This window comes from Miscanthus floridulus, chromosome 6, assembly GCF_019320115.1.
Source record: "Miscanthus floridulus cultivar M001 chromosome 6, ASM1932011v1, whole genome shotgun sequence".
NCBI lineage: Eukaryota > Viridiplantae > Streptophyta > Magnoliopsida > Poales > Poaceae > Miscanthus > Miscanthus floridulus.
The window spans coordinates 104,282,991-104,291,429 of record NC_089585.1 but is presented as its reverse complement, the minus strand read 5'-3'; positions in this window follow the sequence as shown (position 1 = coordinate 104,291,429).

Sequence of the window (8,439 nt, the reverse complement as noted above, 5' to 3'; positions counted from 1 at the left end):
GTTCTCTTTGTTAAGAAGAAGGATGGCTCAATGAGAATGTGCATTGATTACCGGAACTTGAACGCAGTCACCATCAAGAACAAGTACCCCCTACCAAGGATTGATGATCTACTTGATCAGCTTCGAGGTGCCAAGTATTTCTCCAAGATTGATCTTAGATCCGGCTATCATCAGATGAAGATTCGAGAGAGTAACATCCCGAAGACAGCTTTCGTGACTAGGTATGGGCAGTTTGAGTTCACCGTGGTGTCCTTTGGACTCACGAACGCTCCCACCTACTTCATGAGCATGATGAATAAGGTTTTCATGGATGAATTGGATAAGTTCATGGTAGTATTCATTGATGACATCCTTGTCTATTCATCCACTGCTGAAGAACACGAACATCATCTGAGAACGGTGCTTGAGAAACTAGCCCAACATCAGCTCTACGCAAAGTTTAGCAAATGCGAATTTTGGCTATAGGAAGTTACCTTCCTAGGCCATGTACTATCAGCTGAAGGTGTCACAGTTGACCCAGCCAAGATTGAAGCTGTGAAAGAGTGGGATCAACCCCGTCATGTGACAGAAGTCAGAAGTTTCTTAGGATTGGCTGGATATTATCGCCGATTTATTGAGAACTTCTCTAAGATAGCCCGTCCAATGACCAACCTTCTGAAGAAGACTAAGGAGTTTGAATGGATGCCCGAGTGCAAACAAAGCTTCTAGAAATTGAAACGAAAGCTTACCACAACTCCTGTGCTAGCATTGCCTGATATCAACAAAGATTTTGTGGTCTATTGTGATGCATCTCGTCAAGGACTTGGTTGTGTACTGATGCAAGATGGAAGAGTGATAGCATATGCGTCTCGACAGCTAAAAGAACACGAGAACCGTTACCCTACCCATGATCTTGAGTTAGCAGCAGTTGTGCATGCCTTGAAGATCTGGAGACACTACTTGATAGGCAACAAGTGTGATATCTATATGGATCACAAGAGCTTGAAGTACTTTTTCACTCAAGAAGATTTGAATATGAGGCAACGCCGATGGCTAGAGTTGATCAAGGACTATGACCTAGAAATTCACTATCATCAGGGAAAAGCTAATGTAGTCGCAGATGCCCTCAGCCGCAAGAGTTACTATCACACACTGATCACTGAATCCATACCACCTGAGCTCAAGGAAGAGATTGATGATTTCCAACTTGAGATACTACCGCGAGGCTTGTTAAATGAGCTCTGCATATAGTATGATCTCACAGATTGTATCCATCAAGCTCAGAAAAGTTGTGAAGAGATCGAATATCTCCATGGTCTGATGAAACTAGGCTACAAGACCAACCACCAAGAAGATGAACAAGGAACCATCTGGTTCAAGGGCAGAATCTGTGTCCCTTCTGATCCAGCACTACGAGAGGAAATTCTATTAGAAGCTCATGATTCCAAGTACTATATTCACCCTGGAGGTTCAAAGATGTATCAAGACTTGAAGAAACACTTTTGGTGGAAAGGTATGAAGACAGACATTGCGGGACATGTGACACGATGTGACACCTATAATAGAGTCAAGGCTGAACACCAAAGGCCCGTAGGATTGCTAAAGCCTCTTGACGTTCCCGAGTGGAAATGGGAGAGAATATCCATGGATTTCATAGTTGGATTGCCCCGATCACATAAAGGCAATGATTCCATCTGGGTGATTGTTAATCGTTTGACCAAGATTACTCACTTTATACCAGTTAAGACCAAGACCAATGCCGAAAAATTAGCAGATCTATATGTTGAGCATATTCTCAGACTGCATGGAGCTCCTTCTAGTATTGTATCTGATCGTGGTCCTCAATTTGTGTCCCAATTCTAGGAAGCTCTGCACAAGTCCATTGGGACCAAACTTGATTTCAGTACCGCTTATCACCCACAGATAGATGGACAGACAGAACGAGTAAATCAGATCTTAGAAGACATGCTTCGCACTAGTGTACTGAATTATGGCTCTGATTGGGAGAAGTGCCTACCCTATGTAGAGTTCTCTTACAACAACAGCTACCAAGCCAGTATCAAGATGTCACCATTTGAAGCTTTGTATGGCAGACCTTGTAAGATACCTCTGATGTGGTCCCAACTGGGAGAAAGATCGTTCTTTGACTCCGCTAAGATTTAAGATGCAGAAGAAGGAGTTGCGCAGGTAAAGGAGAATTTGAGAATTGCTCAAAGTCGATACAATAACTATGCTGACAAAAGGAGAAGAGAACTTGAGTTCAATGTGGGAGATTTCATCTATCTCAAGGTATCCCCGCTATGTGGAACTATCAGATTCCATGTGAAAGGAAAGCTTGTCCCTAGATTTGTTAGCCCATACAAGATTTGCAAGAGGATTGGAAAGCTCGCCTACAAACTTGAGCTACCCAAGGAATTGATGGGAGTACATCCTGTATTCCATGTCTCACAGCTACGCAAGTGTTTGAGAGTGCCCAATGAAGTAGTTCCAACTGATACACTTGACATTCAAGATACACTTGAGTATAAAGAACATCCTATCAGAATTCTAGGCAGGGATACCAAAGAGACCCAAAGCAAGACTATTCCTATGTGCAAGATCCAATGGAGCAATCACACAAAGAGAGAAGCAACATGGGAGAAAGAGTCTGACCTCCGGCTACACTATCCTTATCTTTTCAAAGAGTACGTTATGCTTTAATCTCGGGGACAAGATTTTGTTAAGGGGGTAGGACTGTAACAACCCAAAAATCCATACACCAAAAATACCAACTACAAAATTTTTCTCAAAAACTCCCATATGATGATAAGTGTCATGTATAGAAACCCAACCAAAGAGATGCATTAGGTCTAACCCCAACCCAAGTCAACACATAAGCATAGCATGCCATATGTTAAATCATGTTTATTTAAATGCTGACAAAAGAAACATAGCATACATTGTTAACTAAAATGGTGATTTGGATTTTCATCTGTTTTATGTAATGCCTAAAAACTCCTTTAAAGAAACACACCATAAAGTAATTATTACTCAAACCAAAGAATAAATGTTTAAAAAGAAAACTATTTCCATTTGTGTATAACAAAACTACACCTATTTTTGTTATACAAAATAGCTAAATAAATTCCTAATATATATATAAAAGAATGTTGTGGGCCTCATATCTAAAACTCTAATGAATTAGGTGCACCAACTTGGAATTCAAATTTCAAACCAAATTGGAATTCAAACCATGGAGAAGAAAAACAAAATAGAAAGAAAAAGAAAAGAAGAAGAACCCTCACAGCCTAGCTTCACGCGTAGGTCGGCCCAACCCGTGCGACCAAACTACCGGCCTAGCCCTCCACTTCTCCCCCTCCGCTGGCCCACGCGAGCGACTACAAGCAGGCCTAGCCCAACCGCGCACGGCCCACGCAGCCAGCCCACACACCGCTCACGCCCGCACGCCGCTCACACCTCGCCTGTAGCCGCTACCACACGGGCCCCACACGTCAGCCACCCCCCCAGCCACAGTGTCATCTTCCTCCCCCACACCAATCACTCCTCTAACCAAGCCCCGACCGGCGTGGCAGGTGTGGGCCAGGGGGTCATGCGAATCTCTTGGCCTTATCCCCTTGGCGTCGTGCCCACGCAACCACGCGTGGGCCATTGGATGCAAAGCACGCGCCTCCGATCACCCCTCGATCTCCATCCGCCGTTCACCAAGCTCCATGGCCAAGCTTTAGCTATAAAAGCCCTAGCCTCGGGTGCCCTAGAGCTCTCCCATCGCCCCACCACCACTTTGTGGCCATCCATTGCGCACCCAAGCCAAGAGAGAAGAGGGATAGAGGAAGAAGAAGGAGCGCCTGACGTCACCGGTGTTGCCGGAGCGGAGGACGTCGCCCCGATCAACCACATTGACGTTGCTGCTTGGCACGGCATGGCCTCGTCTCGACACGGCCATGACCCTCTGCTGCATCGCCTAGCCTCACCGAGCACTATGCGGTGAGCACTTTGCTAAGACCCCTCCCTAGCCAATCGGCACGAGCTCACCACCATTTGAGACCCTGCCGATGCCTATGTGCACACGGCCAGCCACCATCGGAGGCCGCCAGGGTAGCACTAGAGCACCGCTGTGCCCACAATAGCCTCGTGTAGCTTACACGCACCACAGAGTCGCCTCTCCGAGGCCATAGCCACCTCACCAACGCCGCCGTCGTGCCCGTAAGACCGCCGTCGTGGTCGGCACACTACGGGACCCCGCACGCCACATTAACCCCACCAACGAGGACGCTGAGGCTTGGCGGAGCTTTCACCCGCATCAATCGCGCACCAGCGTCGCTAGCGAGGCTCACTGGGTGCTCGCCACCGGTGTGTAAGTCGCTGTGGGAAAAACAGAGGAAAGGGGGTGAGATGGGTAGCGCAGCCCTGCGCTCGGTCCACCGTGAACTAGGCGAAGGAGACAGTAGCGTGGACACGGTCCACCACAGACTATGTCTGCGGTCCATGGACCGTGAACGCCAATCTACCATGAACCACACAGTGCAAACCGCAAGGTAGACGAAGCCCAATGGAGGCCCATGGCAACGATGTGGCAGTGCCACAGCATGCCACGTATTCGGGTCGGCCCAGCCCAGACCGGCCCAACCCGAGCCCACCAGAGCCCATTTGAGACCCAGTCCGAGTTGACCATTGACCGGTCAATGTTGATAGTTGACCTGGCCCCACATGTTAGTGTCACAAAGACTCGGGACCCACATGTCGATAAGTGACGTCATGTCGACATCACGTGAGTCCCACCTGTCAGTAACAACACAGCCAAGGTGACATCATGCTGATGTCACGATGACATCAGCTGCTGACGTTAGCGGCACTGGCCCCACACGTCGGTGACCCTGATCCATTGACCATTGACTCATCCATTGACTTGACGTTGACTTTGACTATACCCACATGTCAGTGACCCAAGAGCCCCTGGTCCCACCTGTCGGACTGATGGCGTTGATGATGTCAGCAGGACCCCACTTGTCAGCTCAGAGCCGAGCCAATGATGTCATGCTAATGTCATGCTGACGTCAGCATGACACGTGGACCAGTCATAGCGTGACACGTGTCAGCCCATGATTAATTCGGTCTTTTCCATTTTCAGAAATGATTTAAACTTTAGAAATTCATAACTAATTCATATGAACTCAGAAAAATGCAAGACTAGGACCAAAATTCATCTAAAATCAAGCTCTACGCAATGAACCCATGTTTGAGTGCATTTGGCTCCTTTGAATTTTTATTGCTTCTTTGTGCTATCCTATAGACGTCGCTAACGTGACTATAATGCGATCGATGTAGACTCGGAGGAGAACCAGATGGACGAGGATCGTGAGTACCGTGAGGAGTACAGAGATGACTACACTAAAGGTGCCACATCCTACCCAATCTTGTAGCACCTATTATGCATGGCTAATATAGGACTGCTATTGCTTTACTTGATGGCCTTTACCTTGACGCAACCTTACCCCTGCATACCCTGCTATTAGGCTAGACACGTGCTTACTGCTATATTTCATTGCTTATACCTCTACTACGCTAATACTACATAAAATGCGTGGTGGAAACTGGTGTTATCCGGACTATGGGGAGAGTGCTGTGTGTGTGACTTGGGTGTGTGGAGGGTGAGGGTTGTGTCGACCAAGTTGGAGTATATGACAAGCCTGGAGCAAGTCCTGTTATGGGATGCTACCTGGGCACCCCTAGAAATGGATACCTGTGGTGGGTAAATAGTATATGAAGTGGTCCTGGGTGTGAACCTGTGATGGGAGGAGCCCGGGATGGAGGTGCTATGGTGGCACGACAAATGGAAACCCTGATGAAGACATTCTGGCTTGGTCATCCCTAAGGACTTACTAATACTCAGATTCACCGGGAAGCCTTACGTACCACTCACCCTATATGGTGCGAGACGGCCGAACTACTTGGTAGGATATTGCCACTACTGCTAGGTTGATAGCGGATAGTGTAAGGAGGTACAGGGCGCGGAGGATTTCCCCCACACCCTTTCAAGACTTCATGGAGACCTTGTGGACCCGGCTCATGACTCACAGTTTCAGCCACTCCAGACTAGACTTGTGGTGTACCAGGGCTGAATGGTAGAGTGGCATTATCCTAGGCTAGCAAGCGGTCAGAATCAGCCTAGTTGACGACGGTCAGCGAGGAAGGCAGATCTTGTGGTTATGTAAAACCACTACAGAGTGTATGGTTGATCGATCGATACATGTGCCGACTGGTTGGCTATGGACCTTTCCTGGGTTTCGCTTAAACTAGATAGTGAGATGAGTCCTTCTCTTCTTCCCTAGTGATAGTGTCGGTCGTAGCTAGGGGCTACGGGCCTTGAGACAGTGCCGAGAGGGAGTTGGCTTGTCGACTGAGCAAGGGTATGGTGATGGTGTGGAGATGGTGGTATATCGATCCCAGGATCGAAACCTAGCTCTAGAAAGGGAATGGGGTGGAGTGTGTGTGGGAATGGTGTTAAAACTTGACCAACTATTATTATATACTTGATATGCTAAAACATAGGAAACCCCAACCTTATAGGTTCCTTTTGATTATATCCAACTTGCATCCAATTTCCACAAAGCAACGCTCATAGGGTGGGATTGGCCAGTACAAATCATACTGATAAATTTTGGCACATAGGTTCCGTTGAGGAGTATAGCTCCGAGGAGTTTGACGGTTGAGGAGTTTGTGCCTACGCTCGAGTTTGGCAATCTTATCTTCAAGTTGTTTTGAATGAATGCTGCTTTTGATTCCGCCAATGCGGCAATGTAATAATTCATGTAATTCCACACTATTTGTACTCTGATTTTATCGTTGTATGGATGTGATATTCGACTAGAATTTGGGTAATATGATCTAAAATGGTCTTATTACACTTCGACTCTGTGGATTTTCCCTTTGTGAAAATCAGGTCGCTTCACCACCCCCCTCCATCGGCACCTCGGGCATGGCGGTAGATCTACCCACCCCTGTTGGCTCTTGGGGCGCGACAGCAAAGCCACCCCCTCCACCAAAACCTCAGGCATGGAGGCAAATCCACCTGCCCCTGCTGGCTCTTGAGGTGTAGCGGTGGCACCACCCCCCTCTGCTGGCACCTCAGGCACGGTAGCAGATCCGCCCGCCCCTGCTGGCTCTGAGGGTGGGCTAATGGTTGGGCCCATCTCCACTAACCTCATGGATGTGCTTTCCCCTCCATGAAATAGGAAAGGTCCCGACCCCTGCAAGGATGAGCGGGTACCTATCAGCATGTCCTTATTCTCTATGCCATCACGCTCGGTGTCATCGACTACCTCCTCATCATCTTTGTTGTCATCATCATCATCACTATCAGTTTCCTCCCCTCGCTCCTGTGCCAGCCACTTCCACTGCTTCTTCCTCTCGGCCTCCTTCACCTTGCTCTGCCGCTCGGCCTCAACGCGATTCGCCACCCTCATGGCCGGGTCCCTCGGCAATGGAACCCGGTGATCCCTGAGGATGAGGTCCCTTGGCTGGTCCCCAATCTCAATGTCAGTATCAAGGTGTCGGGAGTTCAATTAAAGAGAAGGCATGAGGAAGGAAAAACTTACCAGGATGATGTATCTGGGCTTCAGCCGCATCAGGGGGTGACCCGACACCGGGTACACAAAATCAAGGGGGGTGCCCATGCTATCCTGAGGAGACTCCATCACCTCCTTGGAGCGCTGCACCACTTTAGAGCTAGAGAGCGCCCCCTCGACAAGTGTTGTCCCATCAAATGATGCCCCGAGTGCCATAGCATAATGGGGAAGCGCCCGCCTCATCAATGGCACCACCCTCCTCGTGTGGTAGGTGTCGATGATGCCCAACCCCTTTAGGCCCCTCTCCTTCAGGATCCAGACGACGATGAGGTGGTCCCAGATTTTCTTCTTGTCCTTCTCTAGGACACTCCACTTCCACAACGAGTTTGGGACCTCTTGGACTAGGCGCCCGATGAAATCTGGCAGGAGGGTGGCTGCGTCATTCTTGAGATAAAACCAATGTGAATGCCACCCCTTGTTGGAGGTTGACAAACGCATTGTTAGGTATTCGTTGACCTTGTTGTTCTAGAGTTGAATGTCGGCTCATCCCATCGGCGTGCTTAGCTCCTATTTCTTCTCCTGTTTCTTTTGAAGGGTGATGGCAAAGAAGTACCACCATAGATCAAAGTGGGGACTAATCCCTAGGAATCCCTCACATGGGGTGATGAATGCCAACATGTGTTGGATTTTGTTCGGATTGAGGTGCTGCAACTCAATTTGGTAGTAGGGCAGCAACCCCTAGAGAAATTTGTGAGCAGGGTTCGCAAGCCCTCGCTCATGGAAACATACGAATGAGATCACATAGTCATCAGGAAGCGATGGTACATCCTTCTCACTGGGCAGCCACCAGTCCTCAGTAGCAGTCCGCGCACAGAGAAGGTCGTAGTGGACAATG